The sequence below is a fragment of the Phlebotomus papatasi genome, chromosome 1 (assembly GCF_024763615.1).
Source record: "Phlebotomus papatasi isolate M1 chromosome 1, Ppap_2.1, whole genome shotgun sequence".
NCBI classification, from domain to species: domain Eukaryota; kingdom Metazoa; phylum Arthropoda; class Insecta; order Diptera; family Psychodidae; genus Phlebotomus; species Phlebotomus papatasi.
Genome location: NC_077222.1, coordinates 59,085,574 through 59,102,078, shown reverse-complemented (window position 1 = coordinate 59,102,078; position 16,505 = coordinate 59,085,574). Strand labels below are relative to the sequence as shown.

The 16,505-nt window shown below is 34.7% G+C and overlaps 1 protein-coding gene across 4 annotated transcripts in view; it reads right to left on the bottom strand.

The window, feature by feature from the left end:
- Window positions 1–12,248, bottom strand: part of LOC129809485 (protein winged eye) — a 170,745-nt gene extending 158,497 nt beyond the window's left edge. For all 4 annotated transcript variants that reach the window (XM_055859325.1, XM_055859326.1, XM_055859327.1 and 1 more), the window contains exon 1: window positions 11,643–12,248. The gene's annotated coding sequence lies outside the window, so the exon portion shown is untranslated. The remainder of the gene's footprint in view (window positions 1–11,642) is intronic.
- Between the last annotated feature and the right edge of the window lie 4,257 nt (window positions 12,249–16,505).

The window sequence follows — 16,505 nt, the reverse complement described above, 5'->3', positions numbered from 1 at the left end:
TCTCGACAGAAACGTGTCGTGGTTTTTGAAAAGAGATTTTATCCATTAATGCATATATTTTTAAGCCAATCAAGTCATATGAGGCTAAATTAACGATTTAGCTAGGCTATAGGTCATAAGTACGATTATTTACAACAATGTTGCCGAGAAATGCTACCCCGTATCCCAGAAAATTTCTAAAGTGGAAACGGAAATGATTGAAGAATATAAGTAATAGATTTGAAAAGAGTCAGAAATGGTTAAATTTCCACGGAAATTGTGCAGTTAAAAGATTTTATTTAGTACCACCAGGCATTTGGTGGTGTATGAGCCATAATGCGAAAGTTGCTATAGCATGTTGGGAGTCTCTAAAAAGTACTCTCTTGGTGCAGCGCAATAAATGTGCAGAATTGCTGGGAGATGGTATCTTCTTTGAGTCCAACTATCAGGGTTTTGTGGGGAATAAATGATGGTTTGAAGAAAAAAAGTAAAGCTAATTCAGCGACCCACATCTGATCACGCTCTCTTGCCGACGAAACTCACGCAAAACCAGTTGTTGATGGCCTTTGTTTGCACATGCTTCAATTTTGCACGAGTGAATATACCATGTTAGTAAAATACCTTCAAAGTATAGATCTCTTATGCTTCATTTCAGACCATACCTATCCTATACATAAACCTATTAAATTATGTGATTACACTCACACTCCCTAATGTCAGGAAACACACCCTGACTCGCCGACACAACCACGAAAAACCATCCGCGTGCTGTTGAAGGTGAAAAAGTAATTTGGCGATAATGATGAAAATGCACTCTTACACCACTTTTGATACTCTATCAGTGCCTTAATTTCCCCTGCATTTGTTGCCTCTTTTTTTTAACCTGTAAACCAATCTCAACTCTACAAACATTTCATCAACGAAACGTGACTTATCTAAATGAATTCGTACAGTGAGGTTGAGTAGAAAAAAACTACATTTTGGCTTCAAGGATTTACTAATTTGGCTCGCTAAATACCCTAAATACGAAAAATTGCTGCTAAAGGCTGCAAATACAATTAATGTGGTATCAGATATAAAACAAAGGTCTTTAAAATTTATACCTAACTCTCTAATAGGAAAATTCATATTAGAATTAAACTGCAATTAGAATTAGAATTCTAAATGTTCCCTTATTCGATGATCCAGATAAAAGTATGTTCTTAGTTTTGTTTTGGGTTCGCAAAAGGACCTAGGGGAAAGCGCACTACCTTCGGACAACTAAAGCTCCGCACAATTCAATTTTTTCTCTATGTCCCTTATGGATTTCACCCATAGCTCTTTCCTGAAATTTTCAAGCATTGAATTAGCTATAAAAATATAAAATAAGCATAAATCATCCGAAGGTAGCGCTCTTTCCCCTAGTTCGGATCTACGTCATAGATAGACAAGGAAGTAATTTCGATTGACAAAAATGGGGTGTTTCTCTATGTAATGTGGCTCAAAATGAACAGTGTGTGGTGATATAATGTAAAACTATCATAGTTTTTTTCTTCGATACCACGAAAGTAAAGCAGGTAGACATTCCCGCAAACGAAATTTCTAGACATAGATTACTATTTATTTAGTGTAAAAATGAGGTTTTCCGATACGATATCAATTCTTCAGTTGATAAACTAGGGAGTAAAATACATTCCTTCTCATATTTTGTACTTTTCCCAATGAGAGAAATAATGAGTAAGTCGGCGATAGACGCACTAAAGATAGATGTTGGTAAATGAGAAGTGATTTCAATACAAGTAACAGGAAAATCACTAGTCTCAATTCAAACACTTTTAATTCCAGAAAATCTGATAACATAAAGGAAATTCGTACTTGCTGCAGTTTCATAGTAGAGAGACCATACTATTATTCAATGTAAGTCATATTAATGTACAAGAATTTAAATAAAACCGTGATTAACTCAATAAATAATAAATCTAAATAATTGTTAAAATATTCGTTTATCTCAGGTTAGTCTATGTGGAACAGATTTATCTATGATTGTATATTAATCTCCTATTGCGGTGTAATTTTAGGTATTACCCCGTTCCGTTGTTTGATATTAGTGAGACCACTATGCCTTGTATTTTACTTTTATGTATTCAACTATTATTTCTTTTATATTTCATCGATTAGATCATAGTTTAAAGTATAGTACTTGACTATAATAGTATTATTGCCCATTACGTACGATATGAAGCATTAATAGTTGATACTAACACAGAAATGCATTTATTTTTAAAGTTTCTGCTGATTCATCTACAATACAATATTTGTGAGTTCTTAAAGTAGAACAACCAAAAGCATTTCACCAACAATTTGACTGGAGAATGAACCTTTAAAAAAAAATGTTGAAAGCAACAAAATGTAAAAACCCATGCAAACACCGCAGAAAAGCTTAAACTTTCTAGGATAATCCAAAAGTTGTCCTGACAAAAAAAAACTTCCTCAACTCCTCTTAAAGCGACGCAATATTACCGAACAAAAATGCCAGAGTTTTAATTAAAAAGAACGATTATATTGTAAATAATTGCCATTCTTAATGTCTTTTTTATTAGTGAATTACGCATTTAATATAACGATACTATAATGTCTGAGTATGAGTCATTACTCCATTTGGGAAAGAGAAGGAAGAGAAAAAAACTGTTTATATGCGCTTCCATCATCAGCTTTGGCGTCGTACAATTTGATGAGTGGGATTGTTGAGGATGGGTGCTGCAGAGAGTGAGGCCCTTTGGGAAAGTTTTCCGTGCTAGGAAAACAATGCCTTTGCTAAAAGATACACCACGTTCTTGACGACATAACTCAAATTCATTTCACTTTATCTAACGACAAGAAGTGATTCAACTTAGAATTGTACCTTTTCATCCTTTAATAGGCACACAAAGAAAGCAGCACAGCTACAACCTCTCGAACACATCATTCGAATGTGTCTCTGAAGAGGGAAGAAATTGAACTGAATCAAATCATTGTGGAGCACTTTTGCAAGAAGTCGCGTCTCTCTGTGGTGAAAATTAATTTTGGGAGCACACAAGACACAAGCAGACTACTCCTAGTCTTACCAAACTCGGATATATAGTGGTGTGACGTGGAAATAGATTGTGAAACATTTAAAGAGGAAGACACCCCACCATTTCCTTCCAATGCACGTGCCACAAAGAAACCCCTTTTGGAAAAGGATAAGTCCTGTATCTATTACCCGATCTGAAGGATCTCTCATACTCTCCGAATTTATAGATCTTCTGGGGGCCATAAAACCGTCAGGATAGCTAAGAAACATGCCATATAATTAAGACACGTTCAGATGAACCTTTAGTAACTAAGAAAGGTGAGTCTGTGATATTTCCACCCTCTTGCAGAATATCTTGATGGTATATTCCTACAATTTCATCTTCTCAGAAGACTTCACCAATTTATTTTATTTTTGGGTCGTCACAGAAAGTGTTCAACTTTGCGAATACACCCATCTCCTGGTGTAGACATAACAAACTTTAACTAAATATTTTGAATTTAGAGGTGAAGTAATTTCATTAAGATATTTTAATGGTTTTTCTGTAAACACAAACATGGGAAAAGCTCAATGTGAATCCCATTAAAATCCATCTCTCTCTCTCTATTGGATAAATTTCTTTTTGGACTCTATTTTCGTTAACAGATATTAAAATCCACATTGAGTAGTATCACATTTTACTGGATCAGAATAAAAAGTCATTTTAAATACGAGACTTTCAGGTGATTTTGCTAAATTATTTAAATTTATGGAAAAATTGTTGAAGATAAACAATTCCAAGAAATGCAACAGTTCCAAGTAATCAGCGATTTGGTGAAATTGACGCCCCTTTCCGTTTTAACCTTACTTATAATCTTTTGTATCTTATTATTCGGATTAACATTATTAGTCAGTTAATACGGAATTTATCGTGTTTAAAGAACTACTTACACTGTTTTTTATTCTTATTAATAGAGGAAGGAATAGGAATGGAAATTGTTCATGGCATGTCGATCCTATTTCTGTGGAATTGCCTTGATAAAAAAACTTCTACTTGAAAACTTCTAACATCCAAATTACGGACTCGAACTCTCGACATTTAAAAAGTATTGGAAGAACTCTCTACCAATTAATCTACTGAAATCGTCTTAAGAGGCCGAAAACCTAACCTATAATGCTGTAAACCTCTGAACTATAAAGATTTTTTTTTAGTATTTGTATGTTATTAGGAGTTTGTAAGTAATACAGAATGAATTGATTCTTAAATATCGGTCAAGAAAATATAATTCCACCACGTGTTACAATCTAAATAATTTATTATACTTCTTGCACGAACTTTGCATATTGAGTATTTAATTTGAAAACTTTCGATATCTAATCTCCAACACTTTCCTCATTGCAACACAACGTTTGTGGTAAAGATAAGTGAAATATTCTAGCGAGGGACATTTTCAAAACTTTTATATTCTATATTACTAGCAGCGCATTATACAATCTTCTCTCAACAAAATCGATAAAAGTTACTTATGAGTTTGAGTATTTTTTTGCAAGTGCTGCATTTTAGGAATTCCTAGTATAAATATTGAACCATAAATAACCTTGAGTGGAGTGAACCAAATTGAACTTGCACCATTTCTGTCGCGGTGCAACTATAATATTTACAAAAATAAAATGACCCCCTTTTCCCTCAAAAACAAAGACCTATCGTAGATATGGGAGGGCCTTCACCTCAACATTGTGTTATGTATCACAACCAAAATTACTTCATTTTCCTCATAAGTCTTTATGTTTATTATTTTAGATAGCTTTGCTATAAGCATATTCACCCTGGGATCTAATAAAAATGAATAATTTAGGATATGAGGAGATACCATACGCTCTGTCATCGACATACTTATCACATAATGCGATTTCTTCATCAATTCTGTCACATTATCATTGTGAACAAATTTCAAATTTAATTACCGCTCCACCACTAAATATAGGGTTGTATGGCGTTCTAAGTGTATAGACGTGGAATAGGACTATCAAGACACATTTAATCTAATTAAATTCGTTATGAAAATAAGTGTAAAGATGATTCATAAAGGCGTCTAGTGAGTTGTAATATTTGTCGTGTCTGTCTAACTTTATCGTATCTGCATTTCTCGTATATTGTCTATTTACTTTCTTATTTCAGTGTTTTAAAAAAACAAAAATTTGGATATATTTAAATATAAATATTTTAAAGAGTAAAGTAGATTATCAAAGAAAGTCGTAACTTCTCCTCTTGCTAAAAGTTGTATCAAATGCAGATACGACAAAAGTAAACGAAAACGACTATTATTCGAAACTTAAAATAGATTTTGCACCTAAATGCGAATTTTCACAAGAAATCCAGAAAATAAAAATCTTGAAGGAGGATTCCATAATGGAGGATTTTGGATTTTTGTATCCCCGCATTCCCTGCCCAATTGTATACGAACAAGAGCTTCAATGATGTATCTTAGTTGATCTCTCTACTGGATATCACAACAAATGAAGAAGAAAATGTGTATTAAAATGGAAATATAAAAAGAAAGAGATATTCGTGAAAGAAGGAGGTAGAGAGACAAAAAAGCGCCAAAACAATGGAGTAGTTTCTTTTGCCTTGAGAGGAATTATAAAAGCCGCAACACTGTTATCTGACAGCAAATGATAATATACCGAGCAATACGGCTCCACCATGAGACTCTCCATGTGACGGTGGCAGAGCTTGAGAGAGGATGATTTCTATATATGATGAGGATTTTTCATCATTTATGTGATATGTCCTGTTATAAAAAATGTTCGTTATTTTTTTTTGCATTTGAATTCAACAGTGAACGACACGCATTGAGATGGTATATGATGGTACGGGAACAAAAAATGCGAGACCTTACTGAAAAAAGCTTGATAATCTCCGCCATAGGTGTATTTGTGTTTGCTTTCTGTACACCTTTCTCATATTTCCAAGAGATTAGAGATTACGAAATAATATCGACGAAAGTGACACGTCCAGGAAATTGTAAGAGTTGGAATTATATAGGATTGTGAATGAATTGAATATCTTGGCATTAGATGTGGATTTTCCAGGTGGTTTTTCGCTCTAGAAACTTCGTCTTGGCGCTTTAAGTCATTGGGAAATGGGAAACATCAAAGAGATCGACGAAGAGTCCGGAAACTTGAGCACAACATTAAGCCTCTTTGAAGCTGCGGGTGAGGAACGAGAAATTGGTAGTTCGAAAAGAAAATGTTAAAAGTCTCATGTTGTGCACATGAGAATATTGCATTGAATTAAGAACTTTCATTTTAACAAGTGTGGTTATTTCGCAAGTCCATATGCAGCCGAGGAAGTTTTAGTAATCTGAGAGTTTGAGCATCAAACGTATGAACGGTATGAACATTTCGTAAATTCAAGCTGAATATAGATTTACTTTAATTATAAACTAGTAGTTCAAATGTTATAAAGAATATAAAACTGATTTAAAATACAAATCATCAATTGATCTAAAGTCCCAAATAGACTCAAGCTGATGGTATAGAATTTGGGCCATAATACTCTTAATAAGATAACCTTTATAAATCACAGAACATATCGACATTTCGCAAGAATATCCCTTGGTTTGTCGGTTGTCGCTAGTGACAAAGAACTGCGAACATTCTACTTCTATGTCAAAAGTCTATGGTAGGGGAAGATTTCTCTGGTTTTGAACACGTAGTAGTTTTTCCATATTCCTTTAATAAATCTGGTCTATTTTTTTTTTCAGGAAAGGTGTGATTGAAAACTAGCTGTTATATAGTTGATAAGTCAGATTCATTAAAGGAATCATCATTTTCAACCAATTATCCCTATTGAGATCGCGAACCCATATGACATCAAGGTAAACGGTCCACGCCTTTCGATCCTCCGCCAATTCAGGAAAATATTCGTGGTCAATCCCAAGGCGCTCCAAGGCGAGACCCTGAATTTGATTCAGCCACCTTGTCCTAGGTCTACCCCAAGCTGGCCGCTAAGGAGGCCGCCTTCGCACATAGCTTTTCTGTATAGCTGCATAGCTTTTCTGAGTAATCTTTCTTCGTTCATGCCATGGCCGTTTCTTGACCGTACGATCAAAGTTGTGATCTCTCAACACGAAGAAGCAACTCCTCGACTCTTATAGCTCCTCACGAACGGCTATGTTCTTCATTTGCTCTCAGCGAGTGATTTCCTTACCCGTCCGGAGGTACCTCATCTCGGCAACTTGTATTCTCGATTTTACTTCTTCGATTATTACCCAAATCTTATGACCATAGGTGAGAATAAAAATGAACACAACATTGAAAACCGATAATTTAGCCGAATGATTAAGTTCTGCCTTCCTCACCACGTTTCTGCCAAGCTCCTTCATTACTACAGAAGCTAACCGATTCGCGACGAGAGTTCTGCGTGTAGCCTACCATCACTCGTAAATACTACCCCGACATTCACTAAAGGAATATGGGAAAAATATGAAGTGTTCAAATCCGGAGTGTGTGCGAAGCCTAACTAACAATGTCAAATATTTTCACCAAACGTTTTAGGTCTAAAGGTGAAGAATGTTTGGTAGCGAATAGTCAATCACTCAGTACCATTACTTAGAATTAGAATCTCGGCGTTTGTTAACGTGAAATCTTACCTCGTCCGATCGAGTCTAATTTCTATAAGAACATGCTCTAACACTTATAAGGTAAAGTACCCTCTAGTCTGCCGTTCCACAAGTCGGCCACTATGGGATCTTCTAGTCGGCCGGAAGAATTATTTATTAAATTTATATAATTTTTCAATAATATTCAGCGAGTTTTTTATCAGCATTGGGTCAAGTATTGTATAAATAACACAAATTACTGAGAATATAAATGAAATTGAACACAAAACATTAAAATAAATGATTAAAAGTCGGAGTATGAAAATTCACCTTAAGCAATATTGGCTATTTTCCAGTATATTCAGATATTGTTTATTTATAATATGCTCGACATTTTTTCACAAGGAGTTATTTGATTTATTTACCTTTAAAGATTACCTTAGATGTCATATTTTGAGTCTAACTGCAAGTTGAAAACTTTATCTAACTCACTGTGCAAGAATTTTATTTTCATTATTGATTAAAATATTAATTATTTGTCTTAAAAGTGAAGGTGTGACATTTTAAAGCCATGTTTCTCAATTCGGCCGGCTAATATAATAGTTCCTCTAGTAGTAAAAACAGACGAAAAGCAAAAATAAGATTTTTCTGTGTATAGGGTAGAGTCTACACTTATGGACAGCGTGCAAAAATCTTAAGTTCTTACCTAAAACAGATTTCGAAAAATCATAAAAATATTAGTTAATGATGTAATTAACAATTTGTGTGGTTATCGAAATCAGTTTCATGTAACAACTTAAGATTTTTGCAAGCTGTCCATAAGTGTATAACATCCATAAGTGTAGACTCCACCCTAGTATCAGCAGATGGTCACCTGTATTCCCCCCCATAAAACTGAATTCTTTGACAAAAATGCCCAAAACGACTAAAAAAAAACTAAAAGGTGTTAAAAAAAAAGATTTTATCTTTTACAATTTTTTGCCTTTTTCATATTATTCTTATAATGTTTTTCTATCTTTCTTATTATTCTTTATTAGCCCGTGAAAATGTTACGGGCTTTTAAAATTTGGAAAATTAGTGGCCGACTTAAGGCACCCCAAGTAGACCAGTAAAGGAACACTTGTATTGAAGTGGCTGAATTGAGGAACACTCCACATTTTTAAAAAAAATCAATTTTTTAGTAATCTAAAATTATTTTATTCCAAATTAAGTTAACAATTATGGACAGAGTACATACTATACTATAACTAGATAACTTAGGGTGAAAATCCTATCTAGAAAATAAATTAGATGTCCTTTTACATAAGTTTTTCATAAAAACCTATCCTTAAGTGGCCGACTTAGTGCACTTTACCTTAGATCACGAATATCATATGCGTTAAAATCAGAATTTAAAACTGATAGGGTATTGTATATGAAGAAGAGTTGCAGAAAACGTATTGAAAACGTATTGAAAACGTCTTTCATGGCCATTTCACAAAGTTATTTAGCTGACTAAAGCAATTAGTTAGAGATAGAATTTATTATGCCTTCAAAATTTAGTTATTTTATTTTTTTAATACTTGTATTACAGTTAGATATAATGAATTTATATTATATCTACTGGATATTCAAACTAAGGTAAAGTATCCTCGAGTCGACCGCCTCTCTACTCGACCACCCTGGGTACCTTAAGTCGACCGGTGGAAATATTTATTCAATTTATTTATTTTTGCAATAATATTTAGCAAATGGTTTAACATCATCGAGTCAATTATTTCATAAATAATACGAATCAGTTGGAAATTTGTAAAAATTGACCATTAAAGACTGAAAAATAATAAAAATGCGAAGCATGAAAGTATTTTCTTAAATAAAAATTCGCAATTTTCCAGTAAATTATGACATGCTTCTTGATATCCTTGATTTTTTTCTTAAGGAATTATTTCAATTACTACCTTTAAAGATTACTAGAAAATTTAAATTTTTAGTCTAATCGCAAGTCAAGGACGTTATCTATGTTACTGTGCATCAATTTTAGTTCTATGATTAAGTTAAATATTAATTTTAAGTCTTAAAATTGAAGGTGTATTTCAAATATGATGTTCCACAATTCGACCGGTCGACGAATCATAGTGTAAGTGAAGCTTTCTTACCTTATAAATTATAGTATTAATTACCTTATAGGGTACTTTATCTTATATAATGATTTTACATATTATGGCCTCTACATACTAAAGAAATTTATGTCCATATTTAGCATTATTGAAGGTATTTTGACAGTTTTCATATACAGGCTTGAACAATAATTTGTTTCAATAAGTTAAAGATAAATACAGACGAAAACTTCTTATAGTGTCTAGAAGCCATTATAAACTTTATTCGTTTAAACGATTACAATAATATACAGTTGTAAACTAGGTACAAACCAAGTCTGTTAGTTATAAACTAATGATTACGTAAACTAATAGTCTTTTTTTTTTCAACCAAAAAGTTCCGAATTTGTTACCATAGGTATATGTATATAAAAGCTATAAGTTTGCAAGCCGAACTTTACACTCTGAAATTCTTGGCAAGTCAGATGATTACGATCTTGAAAGACTAGTTATATGAGCCAAGTAAATAACAAGGTATGGCCGGTTGTAAAGTTCTGCCCAGTTTTAATAGTTGAACTTGAAACACGTATTATATATTTAACCAGGATCTGACTTACGAATCTAAATCGAAATATCAGATTTAAAGAATCAGCCTATCACAGAATAATGAATGTCTTAGTATTATCCAATATCCTCTTTCTCTATTCTTCACTCTATCCCATTGCGAGAAGTATCTGCAATCTCAATCGTTTGTCTTTCAGTAAATTCCCATCTTGCATAAAGAATTCATCTATCTTTTGTCGAAATGAATAATTTCACCAAATTTAATACACAGTGTCAATGATTTATCTTCTCTCCAGCCAAAAGTCCGCCCACTTGGGATGATGGTACAGGGGCAAAAAAGAGCTCCATCGAAGGGGAATATCTTAGCCTCTCCCTGTACATATCATCCCAGCATTGGCATGTTAGTGAAAATCGTATAAACAAAATTTGATTCTGATTCAGGAAATCTTGAGTCTTTGGTAGAAGAAATTTATAGCCGCTTTGGCGCATTCACACACGCAGATGAAAGATCTCAAGATGGTTTTCTTTTCAGTTTTCAATGGGGATTGAGAAAAACATTCGTGTGGTATGTACAGAAGAGAACGAATCAATTTACATATAAGTGGGACCGGTTCTTCGGGCAGACTCCACTGTATTTTTCTAACATTCTCTCCACCTCATCCACCTTCCTACATCCAATTCTCCACTCTTTTTTTCTTACACACCACGAGCGTCCATCACTTTGACCACTCTCTGGGCTTCAGTTTTTGCACATTATACACCGCTTATTGCAGTCTCCGGACCCGAGCCCAGTACTATGTTATTAGGTAAAAATACCCCATGGATATAGGCAACTCCCTTTTGAAATGACTTTTGTATTTCACATCTCTAATGAGAAATATGTTGCACAACTGCAAAAATATGCAAATTCTAACAAGAGATTATTGCATTGGCAAATGCTTGATCTTAAGTTCTGTATAACCCAAATGAACGAATAAACCAGTTGGCATGAGCGCCTTCAAAGCACATTCGAATCAGCTGAGCGCAGGTTTGTATACGCTGTCGTTGCCGTCGGCAAGACATCGAAGTACATTTTCAATATGTACACCGCCTAGGCAGACTATCTGATTGCCCCAAGAGATGATATTCGATGTGACCAGAGGCAAAAAGTGTCAGTTTCGAGGGAAATTGCGTGAAAATCGTTTTAAAGGGCGTGCAAATTGACACTTTAATGATCCAACCCCCCGCTGTATCAATTGTGGGGGCTACCACGTCACAGACATTCACACTTGTAGGTGGTATTTTTTTCTGTACGAGCTGTGTTTTTATTTCTCCCAACATTATGGGAAAGTATAGAGCAAATTGTGGGGAATAGGGACGCTAAGCGACTTTCATAAATAAGTAAAGATTTGTAAAAGGAGCACTCACCACCAAATTGAAATAGCTGGTTGCAAGGAGACGGTTGAAAGGGAAACGTGGTCCTTTTTATCTTAGCACAGCATTTATGGTAATCCAATTTCTTTTTTTTCCTTTGCTCTTGCCACTTCCTTCACTTTCACTCACAAGCACTAAATCGCCACGATTTTCTTCCAAATACAAAATATATGTAAGGACTTTACCAAGATATAAGTTAAATATCTTAAAAAATGAAGTTAAATCACAGAGATACAATTCCTCTCATCGAAACTATTGAAGATAAATGGTGGGTAGAGGGCACTAATATTAGAAACTAACTTAGAAGTTACACTGCACTAATGCGAAAAGGGGGGCACTTCTGTACACACGAGGGAAAAACTTTTCTTTCAATCTGTCAAATCAATTGACGACCTTAAACCAGTTGTCACTCACTTAGACGCAACAACACCTCTCAAAAGAATACACCACAGCACAGTTAATTGAAAATAGTTGGAGTATCACCAGAAAGTTGGAGCAAGTTTGCACAAACAATTTTTTTTTGTCCTCCCCTTGACAATGTACACCACAATTGCCTTGGAACGCGCTGACACGACCAAAACTCACGGAGAGCAAATGGAAACTGATGTGAAGTGAGTGGAATGAATGGGATTTCGGTCCCACCCGGTGCAAGTTTGAACAGGACGGGCAGATGTTTGCAACCTACTGTGTATTCAGTTGGAGAAATGGAAGATGGTGCCTCGATGGAGCTACATGCGTGAGCGAGAAAGAAGGTTAGAGAGTCCACACTTTTAGGAGCTGAGGAGACCCCCTCGAGCTCAAGGGGCCCTGAACTGAACCAAGCAACTCTTCCTCCACATTTTTTCACTTCCACTCTCCCTCTCTCTCTCTCTCTCGTGCTCTCTGAAACACGCGACTTTAAAATATATTGCAGCAGAAAACTTTAAAGGCGGGCAGTTAAATAACCGCCTCCTTCATCACCACACGTTCTTTTTCTTTCACGGTCTCTTCCTCTTCCTTCCGAAGATACTCTTTTTTTGGCGCCAAGTCAGACATTTTTGGCCATGCAAGGAACAGAGACAGGGATAGGAAGACTACCCAAAAAGGTACAAATATGTTAGGACACCCTCCATGTCCTTCTGTTTGTCCGCGTGTTAATTGAATATTAATTTTCATAATTATTTAATGATAAAGAATACGACACGGGTTCGTAACTCCCCATATTTCCTGGTTCATCTCCCAAGGTGGCCACTTTCTCCCAGGATTAAGTCTTGTTCCATGCTGAATTAAAATTTAAATTTCCAAACAGCATTAAAGTCCGAGTTGAGTCTTCCTAGAGACTCACAGCAGTGCTCAAAAGATTAAAAAAAAAATCAAAGAAGAATCTGTTAGAACTTTTGCAATTCTAAGCACGTTCAGTAAACTCCCACAAAATTTATTTGAAGAATAAACGATGTCCGAAAATGTTCGAAATCATTATTATTCCAGTGCACTTGCATCATTTTTATCTAGCCTCCCATCCTTTTTATATTTAATTTTTATCAATATATCGAATTAACTATTAATGAATAATTAATTTGCAATAAACTTTTGCCAACAAATGAGGTTCATTTGTAATTCCTAGAAGCAGACTTGTAATTAATACAGAACTTTTATGAAGATTGTTAATGTGTTTTAAGGTGTGTCATTCATAATTTTCTTTTCAATTAATAAAATAATGTACAATTTGCGGAAATGCCTTTGTGGATGACAAAATCTTTTCATAAAAAAACTCACTTAAGCCAAATTTTTCAAAAATCCAATAACCTCTACAATATACCGAGGCTTCGATATTTCACCATAGCTTTTTTCACCTCACTAAATTCCTAGAGTTTAAAAGGATTTGAGCAAGGAATATGGAAAAATTTGAAATTATTATCCTTCTTTTTAAATGTAATATTTTCCTTATTAGAGATGTCAACAATTTTGATCAACTTATTTTCCAAAATTTATACATTAATGAATGTTAAAAAGAAACGCATCTTTGCAACGCTTCCAAAAATTCTTTTGCTAAAAATATGGGCAAAAACTAAATTAAGCGAAATCAAATTTCGAAAGGGCCAAAATTCTAAATATTTATTATCAAGATTCCTTATCCTTACTAAGATCTAGAACAAGGTGGCTGAAACAAATTCAGAATCTTGCTTGGGAGCTGAGAGCGCAATTTACATCGATTGTGAACACCTTCCGTACGTTCCGCACGTTCGAGAACGGTTTACCGAGATTATATTAGAAATATTGGTTAAACTACATTTCCATCATCTTCCACTAAGTCGTCTCTCGGCTTAAGTCGTAAGTGTGTCTAGGGCATAAGATCGCCAGGCTTTTGAAGTCATAAGCCCGCAACCCTAATAAGGATAAGCGGTTGAAAATGATGATGATGATATTGTCATACAAATATTATATATAATGTGTATATTGTATGCAATCCAATCCCATTCAAATAAACGAAAACTCTTTTATTTTATTTTCCTTGTCAATTTTTCTTTTCACTAAAAATATACCTACATTATTTTCCAGGCCAGAGAAAAATTCCTTATTCGATATTTTGCCTCTTCAGGATTTTGGCTCATTGAGATTTTGCCGTTTGGAATTTGGGCTTTCTGGATACTGGCGATCACCGGAATTCTAATCCAGTATACACTTTTCTGACAATATATTTTACTGATCGAACTGAAATATTCTACTGACCGCAATTTTTTTTATTTTCTCTTTAAATTATCATTCCTGGCTTGAATATTCCTTTCAATTAAATAACCATTTGAAAAATAATATCTAGCCTGAACTACGGTCCTTACGATTTAAGAAGGAAGATTTCAGAAAGGATGTTCAAATATTTAATGAAGGGTTTTGATTACTTCGAGTCCAGAATGAAGGGCTAATGATGAAATCGAAGAAATATTACCCTTTTTTGCTGAATAAATAGAGGGTGTACGGAAAAACATTATCGAAAATCTATGAGTAATTTCAATCCATTAGATCATTCGAGCGAATAAAGAATTTGTTATTTGGTAAAAGTGGCCCCAGAAAGGACATTCTGCGAAATTTCCGGTTGGCGCCTAAATCCACCTTAAAGTTCAGAGTTGAAGCACCCTCACCTCACATCATCAGCAGGTTTTTGGCCAAAGTTGAGGAACACTCTGTAAATTTAATGATGCAATAAATTCAAATAGCAAAAGAGTTTTCCAGGGGAAATGGGGAAATATGAGCGAGGGAAGGAATCTCCATAATCCTCTCCTGTCATATTTCACGGAATCCCTGACGCAAACATGAAAGGGGTGAGAATGGCATCTCTTTGCCTATCGTGTTAATTAATTATACCAACTCCTCGTGAGATTGTGAATTGCAGAAATTAGAAAATTCACAATTGTGTGGTGACTGTGAGAATCTCCTAGAATTATTTGTGTGCTGCACAAAAGATTCAAACAGAAGCCACAGCAGAAAACACTATGCGGTGTGTCTGTCATTAATATTTGATTACGTCCAATTATTAACGCATTAAATGCACTTGTTGGATGTGTAATTGCTATCAGAAAAGTGGCTGGTGTAGTGTAATATCAGATTGTTACGGTATTTGATGTTCGTCGAGTTTTCCCTCGCGCGTCGTTTCTCCCATTTTCAATCTAATCTAATAACACTTTGATGATTATTCATCGTGCGACACATTCATTTTGTGCTTAAATTGCGCGATCGTGAAAGTGAAGCGTTTTGCAAAAAAGATGCAAATGCTCTAAATCTGTTGTTTACTCCTAAACACCACTAATTAAACTATACATGTTTTTGCATAGGTTATTTAAGATTCATTACCAAAAGTTAAAATAAAATTCAGTTAGAGGTTTACTTTAAAAATGTAAAACTCGGCAGTTTAAACTGAATTTGAATTTTAATCGTATCCCAGAAGCGAATAAGAGGACGTGGAGTACCTTTGAATTGGGACAACTTTAAAAATGTTTTTTTTTCTCCTGTTTTTAAACGGAACTTAACCTTATCGTGATATTATGTAGCTTTATAAACCCATTGTGAAACTAAATTACGTTATGGTCGCGTTCTTTTCAATAATAGGATAAAAAATCCATTTTCAAAGGTACCATAATTCAAAGGTGCCCCACTTCACCCTATGATTAGATTTTTTGACCTTTGACCTTGAAAACCGTTATTAGGAACGATTCAACAATATTTTCGTATATATGGTCGAATGTCCGCTTAGGTATCCTGTAAAACATATCGTTTGTGTCTGCATTCGTTGAAAACGCCGCGGTGTATAGTTTACAACGAATGATGGCACCGCTAGCACAAAGTAAATGCAGTTAGCACAGTTGCTGATCCAATCGACGATATTCAAGAGTGAAAAAATACGCTACACGTTTTCGATGGTTTTGGAGGGGTAGGCGAGGGGTGAGGAGAAAATGAGAGGCATGGTGAATGGTCCATGGTCGAATTATGGGGAGTGCCCTGAAGGTCCCAAGTATCTATCTCTAACAGTTTGGTCTGGATAGGTGTAGTAACGGCCGGACGAATGGACGAATGGACGAACGGAAAGACATACGAATAAACAGCGTGACGTTAAAAAACTTGAAACTTCAGATTTCAAAAATTCTACCAAAACTCAAAATCGAGATACTTCTCTCTCTGTGGAGTTCGAGCAGTAAAAATTGAGCTTTTGACTTTATTTAGACTTAGAGTATATTTCCTTGATGACACCTTATTTTATAATACCAAATGTGAGAAATACATCTAAAATAATAATTTTTTTGTTCAAAATTATCCTAAAAATTTGATTTTTTATCTAAATCCTTTCGTTTATAAGCTTAACTCATCTGCTGATAAGAAACGTAACCCCTT